Source organism: Canis lupus, chromosome 17 (assembly GCF_011100685.1).
Source record: "Canis lupus familiaris isolate Mischka breed German Shepherd chromosome 17, alternate assembly UU_Cfam_GSD_1.0, whole genome shotgun sequence".
Taxonomy (NCBI): Eukaryota; Metazoa; Chordata; class Mammalia; order Carnivora; family Canidae; genus Canis; species Canis lupus.
The window spans coordinates 41,227,274-41,240,134 of NC_049238.1; positions in this window are offsets into that span (position 1 = coordinate 41,227,274).

Here is a 12,861-nt window from a genome sequence, read left to right on the forward strand (position 1 = left end):
GCATCTTTGTTTTCCTAATAGAACATCCTGGATCTATGTTCATGAATTTGTTTAAAAACCTTTTGAAACTATTTTAATTTCTAATTTGCGTGTGTATTGAAATGGAAATACTAGGTTTTATGAAAAATAAAAAGCAAATGGCATCTAGACTTCCTTGAGAAAACTCACTTATTTTCTGACCTTTCAAATTCTGAATGAACTTCTCAGAACTTTGAACATCACTTCATCAGCACTGCATCAACTCAGCTTAATCAATAGCATTATATGTGGAATGAACAATGAAAGAGTTATTCCTCAAGGAAAAGCAACAAAGGGAATGTATCCCCTATGTTGGGAAATTTGTTCAGAAGTCTCCCTTGGGACTCAATTGATGTTGAAAAACAAGTAAATCCCTTAGCGTTGATGCTAAGTCACAAAATCAGTGCCATAATCAGCAGCATATGCATCCCACCACTGTCACAATAGGAGCCATTCATGAGAAATGAAAAGTCACCATTACTCTTTTCTGCTGAGGAATGAGTATTATCAGGCAGATCTGTTGTTCCTCAGTGAAGGAAACTTCCATTGCACTTTACAGATTTGGATGTCCAAGAAAGTGTCATATAGATATAAGGCAGATGGAGAAACTAGAAGAGCCAGGAAGATAATCTGTAGGTAGAGGGAATTAAGTTTGCTCCTTAAGAAGACTTCAAAATAGATACTGCTAACTAGGCCTCAGAAATAGTTTTTTTTTTTTTTTTTTTTTTTACCAGAATAGCTCTGTCAAATTTCACACATTTATCGTACATAGAAGACAACTATTGTAGAGGCCTAAAAAGAAGCTGAAGGCCTCAGAGCCTTAATAAAGTTACTCCAAAGGGGAATCCAGGGCATATAAAATTAGATTTTGATAAGAGATAGAATAAAAGTAGTAGTAAAGTCTGTGTGGTTGAGATAGAGTTTTAAGAAAGTAAACTAATTTATTCTTAAAAGGTGATATGTAAAATTGTCAAGATCCTGGGATATGGGATTAGACAGCTCAAGTTTGATGCCTGAGTAACAGTACCTTTTGTGGCTTAGTGAAGAGTCTGCCTCAAAATAACCCCTCCTTTGCAGAGCTAGCCTCTGATATGAAGGTAGGTATCCTATAATCAAGGACAAGAAAACTCAGTGAGGTAAAGTGATCAATTGAACTCTAAACTTCTTCCTTTTAGAAATTCAAAGTCCCTAGAACTTTTCTAAGGTGGTTGAGGTTAACTGGCAGGAGAGAACATGGAGGCATTGCAAAGGTGATTTCTTGTGAGGGAAAGAAAATTGGCATTGGTGACAGAGTCTCAACATTAAGGCCAAGACGGATGTGGGGGATATGACTGGTTTAGAAACAGTGCATGGCTGAGATTAAAAGCTCTCTGCAGTCTCAGCCATGTTCAATTGGCACTATTCCACTATTCCACTGGAACAGAGACTGAAAGAGTAATACAACCTAATGAGCACTAACATTGTGGATCCAAGTATAGGATTGGATTCTTTGTCTAGTGCAGGAATTTGGGCCAGATGCAATCACAGTCATAGTGGTGAAAAATACAAGAACAAATTTTATGGGGTCAGTTTTTAAGAGTGACTATGTAGTACCTTAACCATTAGAGAATGAGCCAGAAATAGATGTTATGCAAATTCCCAAATCAACTGGAGAAAGGTGATCTTTGGAAGAAGGGATTCTGGAGGTTGGATTTCTCAGGTACATACACACACATTTGTGTGCATGTGGCACCATGTATGTGCTTATATATTTGGTGCAAAATCATTTATTTGGCCCGGTATGATATAGGCATTTTCTTAGGGGCTGATGCTATAGGGATGCATGAGAATAAGCAGTGGTCCCTTACCTTACACACATATGTGCACACAAAACATCATTTTATAATTCATTTTCACTCATGTGATATCTGGGTGATATCTGACCCATATAACATTATTCCATTTTACAATGAGACCAAGGCTTAAGTAATAGAAATAGTTATTGGCCAGGGAGTAGGGACGGCACTAGAATCTGCTCATCAAAATTCAGTGTTCTAACTTTATCTCCAACATTAAACATACCTGTGGAGGCCGAGAAAATTAAGGCCATTCCACTTTAAGTTCAGCGTTAGCACAAGTACAGCCATCCCAGGCCCCTGTGAAGAAGAGCTGAACTTTACCTTACTTCAGTTACAGGAAGAAAACAGCTTACAGCTTAACATCCTAGAAAGCCCCATATTAGAATAAAAACAGAGCCCAAGCCAAGGGCTGGAAGCCCGTATTAGAATGAGAACAGGGCCCAAGCCAGTGGCGGAAGCCTCCGTTAAAATAAGAACAGAGCTCAGTGCCCTTGAAAGCCCCATATCAAAATGTAAACAGAACTTGAGGAATTGCTCCCCCCCTTCTGGAGGTCCCCTAGACCAGTCCTTAAAACTAAGCTGAAACCCATCTCGGGGTCCAAGTCCCTGCTCCGCTCTGTCGGGTGCACTTGGACCCAAGCTCGAGCTTGTAAATAAACCCTTGTGTGTTTGCATCGGTGTCAGCTCCTTGGTGGTTCCTCGGATTCACGATCTTGGGCACAACATTTGGGAGCTCGTCTGGGATCCGAGAGACCTCCAGGACCCCATCTGGAGGGGTTCACGCGTGTTGAGTGCACTCAACTTTTTCCACCTTTTGTGCGCATATTTTCCGAGTGCTCTAAACTGTACTTTTACCTGTAGGAATTCCAATCTGCATGGGGTCGACATTGGCTTAGGTGGATGCGCTGGCAGGCCGTGGACCGGGGGATCTTGAGGAGACGTCCCTTGCCCTCGCCTGGAGGATGGGGTCCTCATCTGTAAGGAGGACGGAGGTCCCCATCTGTAAGGAGGATCGGGGTCCTCATCTGTAGGAGGACAGGAGTCCTCATCTGTAAGAAGGACGGGGGTCCTCATCTGTAAGGAGGGCCGGCTGCCAGCCCTTCGGGTTACTTTCTGTTTTGTCTCTGCGGTCACACTGGAACATTGGTCTGTGTTACCATGTCCTTGTTAACTGTTTGTGCATTTGTCTGTGTTGTTGGGTCCTTGTTAATCGTCTTTACTGTCTGTGTCTTGGTGTGGATTGGGGACATAATGGGGGAGACAGAAACCACTCCCCTGTCTCTTATGCTCTCCCACTTCTCGGATGTTAGGGAAAGAGCTCGTATTCTGAGCATAGACATACGGAGAGAGATTCCAAATTTATTGCATATGAGAATTGCCAACCTTTGATGTGGGATGGCCCCGAGAAGGAACTTTTCACCTACCTATTATCTTATAGATTAAGGCCGTGATCTTCAGGGACAAACCGGATGGCTACTCTGACCAGGTGCCCTACATCCTGATCTGGCAGGACATGCTCGAGAATCCCCCTCCTTGGCTAAAACCATTTTTACTCCCCAAAACAGGACCCACCGAGATTCTAGCACTGCGGAAAGCCGAGAAGGAGACCGCTTCTATGCCCCAAGTGCCCCTTTATCCGGTCTTCCAGGATTCCTCCCCAGAGGACCTGATTCTCCCGCCACCCTACCGGGCATCCCCTCCCCCTTCCTCCCCTCCATTGGAGGCACCGGGGGCTGCAGAAGGGGCGCCACCCCTCCCTGACAAGGGAGTCCCTGTGCTCGGGCCAGCAGCGGGGACATGCGGTCGGACCCACCGGACGGCCCCACCTCCGAATGCGGGGCCAGCCGACTCCACCGCCCTTCCTCTCCGCACCATGGGGCCCCCCCGATGAGACTGGCGAACAGCTAATGTTATATTGGCCATTCTCCACCAGTGATTTATATAATTGGAAAACCCAAAATGCAAAGTTCTCTGATAATCTGAGAGATCTAATCGGGCTTTTAGAAACTGTTCTTTTTACCCACCAGCCTACTTGGGATGACTGCCAACAGCTCTTGCAGGTTCTCTTCACCACCGAGGAGAGAGAACGAATTCAGGTGGAAGCCGGAAGTCTGTCCTGGGAGGGGACAGACAGCTGACTCAAAACCCAGACCTCATAAATGCTGCCTTCCCTTTATCCCGCCCCGCCTGGGACTACAACTCAGCTGAAGGTAAGGAGAGACTCCGGGTCCACCGCCAGACTCTAGGGGCAGGTCTCAAGGCTGCCGCGCCCAAGCCTACCAATCTGGCCAAGGTCTATGATGTGAGGCACGGTAAGGATGGGAGTCCAGCAGCCTTCTTAGAGAGAGTCATAGAGGCTTTTAGGCAGTACACCCCTATGAACCCAGAAGCCCCGGAAACAAAGGCCGCAATTATCATGGCTTTTGTTAACCAGGACGCTCCGGATATTAAAAAGAAATTGCAAAGAGTAGAGAGGCTGGGAGAGAAGAGCTTGCAGTACTTAGTGATAGTGGCAGAACGAGTCTATAATAATAGAGAAAGTCTGGAAGAACAACAAACCAAACTAAGTGACCGGCAGACCCAAAACCTGGCCAAGATCCTGCTGGCCACAACCATGGATGACCCACAGGAAAGACGGAGGCACCTCAAGAAGCTGGCTTCAGGGACAGGTAAGGAGGATGGCCCTGGTCCCCCTCGGGAGCAACCTAAGCTCAACAAAAACCAATGTGCTTATTGCAAAGAAGAGGGCCACTGGGTAAAAAGCTGCCCTAACAAAAGAGCTTAGGTCCCTGCCAAGATCTTGGAAATGGAGGACCTGGACGATTAGGGGAGTCGGGGTTCGGCATCCCTCCCCGAGCCCAGGGTAACTCTCAGAGTGGAGAGGCAATCAATTGAATTCCTAGTGGACACTGGGGCACAACATTCGGTTTTATTCCAACCCCAAGGGGAATTGGCAAGCAAGACTTCATAGGTGCAAGGGGCCATGGGCACTGAACAGTACTCATGGACTACCCGAAGAACTGTGGATCTTGGCATGGGCTGGGTATCCCACTCCTTCATGGTCATCCCTGAGTGTCCCTACCCGTTGTTAGGTCGGGATTTGCTCACCAAGATGGGGGCACAAATTTGTTTCCACCCCAAAGGAGCAAAAATCCTAAACAAGGAGGGGCACCTGATTCAGGTGCTTCTCCTGAGTTCAGAAGACAAATATTGTCTCCACCAAACGCCCTCAGCCCCAATGACTGACATGGACTGTTGGCTGCAGGAATTTCCCCAAGCGTGGGCAGAACCTGGGGGAATTGGGCTGGCCCCGCACCGACCAGCCATAACTAAAGCTGGGAGCAGACCCTGTCAGGGTCCACCAATACCCTCTGCCTCTCGTCTCCCTAACCCAGACTAGGACCCCCCTCTGAGTGACTGTCAAGAAATTTTGGCACAGGTGCATGGAATCAGAGCTGATCTCCAGGACCAGCCACTGCCGAATGAGGATGCTACCTGGTACACGGAAGGCAGCAGTTTCATCTGAAAAGGAATCAGATATGCGGGGACAGCTGTAACCATGGAAACGGAGACCCAATCCGGGGGCACCAACCCTGCCTGACACCCCCAACTATACTGATGCTGATTTACACTGGATCAAACACTTGCCCATGACCCAGTGCTTGCGTGGCTGGTGGAGGGCCGCAGACTCCCGCATCATCCTGCCAGAGGAGCTAGGACGGCAAGTCCTATCCAAGATGCATCGGAGTCCTCACATGGGGACAAGGAAGATGGCAGACCTCATACGACATGCAAAGATCACTATTAAAGACTCTCGAGCAAAGATCAAGCAGATTGTGGCGAGCTGCCACCCATGTCAGTTAACTAATGCCACCTCCCATGGATCTAACCTGGGTGCCTGGCTCCGGGGGGACCACCCAGGAGCCTACTGGGAAGTGGACTTCACTCAAGTAAAACCTGGAAAATATGGATACAGGTATTTACTAGTGTTTGTAGATACTTTTTCAGGATGGACAGAGACATTTCCCACCAAACATGAAATGGCACAGACCGTGACCAAGACACTGCTGGAAGGCATCTTACCGAGGTATGGTTTTCCTGTTAAAATTGGATCAGACAACAGCCCAGGATTCGTCTCTAAGGTAACTTGGGGCAGATTGGAAATTACATTGTGCATATAGGCCCCAGAGCTCAGGACAGGTAGAGAGGATGGACAGAACATTAAAGGAGACCTTAACTAAATTAGCCCTGGAGACTGGCGGGGACTGGGTGACTCTCCTCCCCTTTGCCCTATATAGGGTGAGGAACTCCCCCTATAAGATGGGACTGACTCCCTATGAGATCATGTTCGGTCTTCCTCCACCTATTATCCCCAATATAAAACCTGAGGTGCTTGCTGAATTTGATGATCACCAACTTCTTTTCTCCCTCCAAATGTTACAACGAACCCATGAGCAGGTGTGGCTTAAGCTGAGGGCCCTCTATGAGACTGGGCCACCCCCGGATCCCCATCCATATCGGCCAGGTGACTGGGTGTACGTGCGGAGAAACCAACACCAGACACTTCAACCTCGCTGGAAGGGCCCCTACCTCGTGATCCTGACCACTCCCACCATCTCAAGGTCGACGGGATTACTACTCCCTAGTCCACTACACCCACGTCCGGCCAGCTGACCCACACGCCGTTCTCAAGGACTTTGTTCCAGAATGGAAAAGCCAACCGGACAAGGACAATCCCCTAAAGCTAAGAGTGCGCCGATCTCACTTACTTCCCACCTCCAAGACTCCCTAGTCTGAGGTTGTCTTTCAAAATAGAAGGGGATTAGACTTAGTCTTCTTACAACAAAGGGTGGGGTGGGGGGTTATGTGCTGCCTTAAACCTAGGATGTTGCTTCTTCCTTGAAATGTAAATGGGGGGATCCCTGGGTGGCGCAGCGGTTTGGCGCCTGCCTTTGGCCCAGGGCGCGATCCTGGAGACACGGGATCGAATCCCACATCGGGCTCCCGGTGCATGGAGCCTGCTTCTCCCTCTGCCTGTGTCTCTGCCTCTTTCTCTCTCTCTCTGTAACTATCATTAAAAAAAAAAAAAAAGTAAATGGGAGGGAGAACAGCAACAAGGTTGGTTCGAATCCTGGTTTAATCATTCCCCCTGGCTCACTCTGAGAGCAACCTGGACCCACGATTGGGTCCTTCCTTAGGTTCCTCTGAGAGGGGGAAATGTGGAGACCGAGAAAGTTAAGGCCATTCCACTTTAAGTTTAGCGTTAGCACAAGTACAGCCATCCCAGGCCCCTGTGAAGAAGAGCTGAACTTTACCTTACTTCAGTTACAGGAAGAAAACAGTTTACAGCTTAACGTCCTAGAAAGCTCCATATTAGAATAAAAACAGAGCCCAAGCCAAGGGCAGGAAGCCCCTATTAGAATGAGAACAGAGCTCAATGCCCTTGAAGGCCCCATATCAAAATGTAAACAGAACTTGAGGAATTGCTTCCCCCCTTCTGGAGGTCCCCTAGACCAGCCCATAAAACTCAGCTGAAACCCACCTCGGGGTCCAAGTCCCTGCTCTGCTGTGTCGGGTACACTTGGACCCAAGCTCGAGCTTGTAAATAAACCCTCATGTGTTTGCATCGGTGTCGGCTCCTTGGTGGTTCCTCGGATTTGCGATCTTGGGCACAACAATACCTAATCTGGTTATTGCTGTGTTGAATACCCCAAAGGGTTACCTGTTAGCATTAGAATAAATTACAAAATATACAAGAAAGATTAACATGCCCTAGTTCCTGGGAAATGCTCCAGGCGCATGTCTGACCAGCCTCCTCGTACTTTACAAGCCCATAGGCCTTCCTTCAGTCCCTCAAACATACAGTCTTTTAGCATCTGTACTCCTTCATGACACTTGACATTCTTAGGTTTATTGGCAATTACTACTAATTATTTATTTAATATCTGACTTCCTAGTTAGACGGTACATCCTGACCTGGCAAATCCACATCCTGTATCATTTAGTCTGCTCAGTGCTTCACTTCATGTAGGACATGCTCATTACATGTTTCTTAGTTTACGTACCAACTCCAGACAATTATCTTTCTGTGACCTTATGTAGACTCTGCTCCTATGCCATCTTTCTGATATATGGCAGGTTACATCCACCTCCTTTGGTTAGCCTGTGTAACTCTGCCCATTGTTCCAAATCCAATTTAAGACTCTATCTAGAGCGGTTATTTCTCCCTCTTCCTATCTTCTCACACAGTTGCTGTTAGAATCACACAATCAACATTTGATTACACTCATTCTTCTTAGAAAAAAAATATGTATATTTCATGAGTCTGTTTTCTTTTACTTCAATAAGATTTAAAATATTTTAAAAAGAAATTCTGAAAGTCTTTTACTTCTCATTTCTTTACAGAATCTAATGCCTGCTGGGCATCTTTGAGGCAATGAATAACAACTTGCTGATGTTGATTTGGAAGACATCATTGAAGAGTATAGGGCAGTTAGGAGACAAAGGTTTTGGATACAGTGCATAGTCTAGAGTGGATCCAGGAGAGGGCTTTAAAAAGACAGTCCATTTTCTTTCTTTTTTCTTTTCTTTCTTTTTCTTTTTCTTTTTTTTAAGAAGCCGCGTGTCTAGAGATTGTGGTGAACATTTCAAAACGTATCTGAGTAAATAACAGGGTAGATATTGGTCTGCCAGGATGCATCTGTGAGAAATGTACTGACAAAGTCAGTCTGAAAAATAATAAGAAAGTCAAGGTTAATAGGAGACATATTGTTTGAGAACTCCAAACACAATATTCACAGAAGTTCTAATTTAACCTCATTTGAAAAAGCAACACAGAAAGTGAAGCAAAACCCATTGGAATTTAAATCACTTACAATCATCTGTGTATTTGGCCCCTTTTATTCAAATATTTTTGGAGTTTTCAAACATTGAATTTAATCAACCCAACAGTACAAAATTGGCAATCTGACAGAAGGGGAATAATTGAATAGATTTTCTTCTTTCAACATGAATAGAACTTGTGGACTGAGGAAAGCTATTTGTTCTCTATTCATTCCATGTCATAAATCTATAGAACTGAACAACCTTGTTCTGAAAATCCTTTTCAGACTGGGAACATGAGGTTCTTAATCTCAAAATCCTGTGTTCCAACCTGTATTGAGCCGATAGGTTTGCTTTTTTCTTACTAAACTGTGAATTCCTGGGGTCCAGAAATTTTTTTTTTTGCATGCCTATCTGTTATGTAGTTTCTGACTTTTATGAGCCACTTTTAAAAGTGAAAGGATGAAAGAAGAAATATGGGCAAATACTATTGTGAACAACAATATTTTCAAAATTATTTTTGGCAAAATATGAAAGGCCCTGAGCTACAGTTCAGGAAAATACACTTTTAAACAGACCTGACCTATGGAGGAACAAAGATGTTGAACTCTCTGCTGCAATGTTACTTCCAGAATCTGCCTCTGCTAGACTACCTGGCATTTCCATGTTTGTTTTAGCTTTGGTTTAAGGCGTTACTGGCTCCCCTTAAAGCATCCATGTGGTGTGTGAGATGCGAGTAATACATTAAGCCTTTATTGGCTACATTAATTAGTGCATCAGATATACTAAGACAAAACTAGTTGAAGGATGCGGACATAAGTAAGATAAGTTTTTGACAAGAGATAAAGGAAATTATGGTTCTGAACTTATCCTCTGAAAGGAAAAGGTTTATGATCACTGCAAAGCAAGAAAATAGTTGTCAAGAGTGATAGAAGAAGCCAAATTGCACAATTCACTCTTTGAAATGGACCTACCACAGAGAGTTCATTTCAGTGGTGTTACTAGGTTTTGAGTCCATATTGGCTTAGGATTCTTTGCTGTGATATGGGAAGTAATCACAGAAATTAGAAGGAGCAGCACTGTCACATCTGTCACTGCAGTGGCACAGAAACAGATCTTTTCTCTCCAAAGCTTGTGATAAGATACTTGCATGACTGGCTACTCAGCACAGTTATTTTACCATCTCTAAATCTGTTTGGGAGCTTGATCTAAGACCATATGCACACAATGTTTAACTGAAGTGCTAGGGCTGGGTAGGAGCTTGGTTATGTGGATATGGTAATACTTACTCTCTTTGTAAAACAGAATTGAAAATCTTTTCTTGGTTTCATTTTTTTTCTTTTAACTCTACTCCTTTCCAGCCCAAATCAAAGTTTATATTATCTTTTTTTTTTTTTAAGATTTTATTTATTTATTCATGAGAGACACACAGAGAGAGAGGCAGAGACACAGGCAGAGAGAGAAGCAGGCCCTGTGCCGGGAAGCCTGATGCGGGACTCGATCCGGGGACTCCAGGATCATGCCCTGAACCAAAGGCAGATGCTTAACCACAGAGCCACCTGGGCGTCCCAAAGTTTATATTATCTTAATGCATTCTGTTCATTTTTAAAAATGCAGATGTTCATCAGTTATACAATATGGCCAGCAAAGGAATTACAAAATATATTTTTTCAGAAATACTGGATGGGCATACTGAACCCTGGGTAGAGGTGGAGCTGGGTATACAACATAGGTTTCCCTTACATTTTCCTGCTCATGCTGGCTTATGTGGTAATCAGCTAAAATGACCACCCAAAAAATGTCTTGTTTTAATCCTACAATTTGTGAATATGATGAGATATCACACCTGAGCATAAGTTACCTCACACAGCAAGAGGGACTTTGTAGATGTAATACTATTATTAATCAGTTGATCTCAAGGCAAGAAGAGTATACTGGATTATCCAGGTGGGCCCAATGTAGTCATAAGTGCCCTTTAAAAGCAGAGATCTTTCTTCAGCTGGTAGGCAAAACTGGAATGAAGAAGTGACATTAGAGGGATTTGGAGTATGACAAGGATATATTCGCTGTTTGGAAGATGGAGGGGGAGAGACATGGGATGCAGGAAGCTCTATGAGCAAGGAAAGGAGGCATTGACAGTCAGCAAGGAAATGGGGACCTCAGACCTAAAGCCAGCTAGATCATGCCAACCACCTAAATGAGCTTGGAAGTGGATTCTCCCCTACAAGCTTCCAGATAAAAGCCCAGCCTTACCAGCACCTTGATTTTAGACTTGTAAGACACTCAGCAGAGAACTTAGTCAAAGTCACCTGGGGTTCTGATTATAGAACTGAGCAGTAGTGCATGTATGTTGCTTTAATATATTAAGTTTGTGGTAATTTGCTACTTGGCAATAGAAAACTAATATATACTGACAGACATGCACTGATATATTTGTGGATAAAATTATGTGAAGTACTTGCATCAAAGTAATCTAGTGGGTTGGGTAAGGGTGGAGAAAGTATGAAATGTAAATGGCTATGGGTTGATGACTGACGAAAGAAATTGATAGATCATAGAGGTTCATTATACCAATCTATGTATATTTGAAACTTTTCATAATAAAAAGGTTACAAACTGGAAAATGTGCCTGAAACAGTTTTATAAGAGTAATAGTTGAAAATCAGTTCTACAACTCTTTAAAATCTTTACCTGCTTTGAAACTCTAAAAGCAAGAGGAGAGTTTGTGAGGATCTGTGAGTAATTTCTGCCTTTGCCCTCAAGGGGAGGGAGGGGATGGGAGAGAGAGAGAGAGAGAAAGAAAGAGTGAGCATTTGGGATATAACTAGACTCAAGGGACAGAGGTCATGTGAATATTTCCATGGAATAGAGATGAGCTGCATGCACAGAAAGTAGGTGTGAGATTGTCTTACATTCTATATGTCAGCTTGACTGGGAGGTGATGGAGATGAACTCTTGAGCTACTGTGGACTATGGGAAACTAAGTGACCTCTGGAAGAGTGCATTTGCTCTCTAAAGCTTAAAGATGGAAGATCTCTATGATGGGAATTTATCCTTTCTCTTTTGGTTCTACCCTGGAGTTATCAGAAACTTTCTGTAGCCTGTGAGTGTGCTAGGTGTAGTGGGAAAGATGAGTGAGGGAGAATGAAGTTCTAACCAAGCTCTGGTTCTGCCCCAGGTGGGAGGAAGGGACATAACACCAAAACAAGTTATGTGGGGAACAGGACTGGGCTTTCAAATTGTTAGATGGAGACTGTGTGGCTTAGAGTAGCACTAATATTGTCATTATAGAAGACGACCATAAATATGTCTGTAGACAGCCCTGTCTATTCTTCTGACTCATCTATTTTTTTGTAGAATAAATTGATAGAGTTTGAGTCAGTTCAAATACATGGGGCAGGAGGTGGAGCAGTGCTTCCCTGGCTATGGTCTCCTAGGTTCTATGAACTGTAAAATACTATGATGCAGAAATACACACACCAGGAAGGAATGTTCTTTCTGGTAGTGAAGAGCTGAGACTGCCATGAGAACAAAACATCATCTCTCCTATCCTCATTACCAGTCTCTTCTTTGTCTCACTCATGCTACTGAAATGGCCGCATAGCCGGTCTTGCTTCAAGACATCCACACTCCCTTAATGCATTTTCACAACCAAATGATATTTCTAAGTCTAAATTTTGATTGTATAATTTCCCTTACTAAGATCTTTCAGCTCTTTATAACCCTGAGGATGAAATCCAAACATAGAGACAAACATATATATTCCCTCTAGCTCTGTTCTTTCCTCTCTTTTTGGTTTCTCTTATATATAATTCAGGCAGTCTAAGCCACTTGTCATTTAATGTGTGTCTCCAGCTCTTGAACATGGCATACTACAAGTGACTGAATAGGATGAAAAAAATAGGTTCAAAAATGAAACTTTCTGTTAGTCTTGGGTATTTGTATATTGGTCAGAGTCATTTTCAAAACTAGGTATACCAACCCTGTGAGTTGTTTAAAGGTAAAAGTTATGTTGCATCTCATGCACTGCTGTATCCTCAGGCTCAAACACATTGTTTTTAAAGATAAAAGAAGGAGAGGGAGAGACTTCATTAGAATGTAACTCTCTTAGGAATCTTACAAAACAATTGGGTTCCAATGAGTTGCATCTTTAATTAAATAAAAATTAAGGGGAAAACACCTT